The following is a 690-nucleotide window of genomic DNA, read 5'->3' on the forward strand; positions in this document are numbered from 1 at the left end:
CTGGGATTTCTTTGGAGGGAATGATGCTGAAGCTGAAACTCCAGTACTTTGGCCACCTCATGCAAAGAGTTGACTCATTGGAAAACACTCTGATGCTGGGAGGGATTGGGGGCAGGAGGAGAAGGGGACGACAGAGGGTGAGATGGCTGGATGGCATCACTGACTCAATGGACTTGAGTCTGAGTGAACTCCGGGAGTTGGTGATGGACAGGGAGGCCTGACGTACTGCGATTCATGGGGTCGCAAAGAGTCAGACATGACTGATTGACTGAACTGACTGAGACGAAGGCATGCTCCAGAACATTTTTCCTTTAGAAGTAGGCACAGTCAAAATTTGTTGTTGTTCAGTTGCTAAGTCATGTCTGACTCTTGGAGACCCCATAGATTGTAGCATACCAGGCTCCTCTGTTCTTTATTATCTCCTGGAGTTTGCTCAAATTCGTGTCCGTTGTGTCAGTGATGCTAACTATCTCATCCTCTGCTGACCGCTTCTCCTCTTGCCCTCAATCTTTCCCAGCATCAGGGCCTTTTCCAATGAGTCAGCTCTTCACATCAGGTAGCCAAAGTATTGGAGCTTCAGCTTCAGCACCAGTCCTTCCAATGAATATTCAGAGTTGATATCTTTTAGGATCGACTGGTTTGATCTCCTTGCTGTCCAAGGGTCTCTCAAGAGTCTTCTCCAGCACCACA

The sequence above is a fragment of the Bison bison genome, unplaced genomic scaffold (genome assembly GCF_000754665.1).
Source record: "Bison bison bison isolate TAMUID 2011002044 unplaced genomic scaffold, Bison_UMD1.0 scf7180017860790, whole genome shotgun sequence".
Lineage (NCBI taxonomy): Eukaryota > Metazoa > Chordata > Mammalia > Artiodactyla > Bovidae > Bison > Bison bison.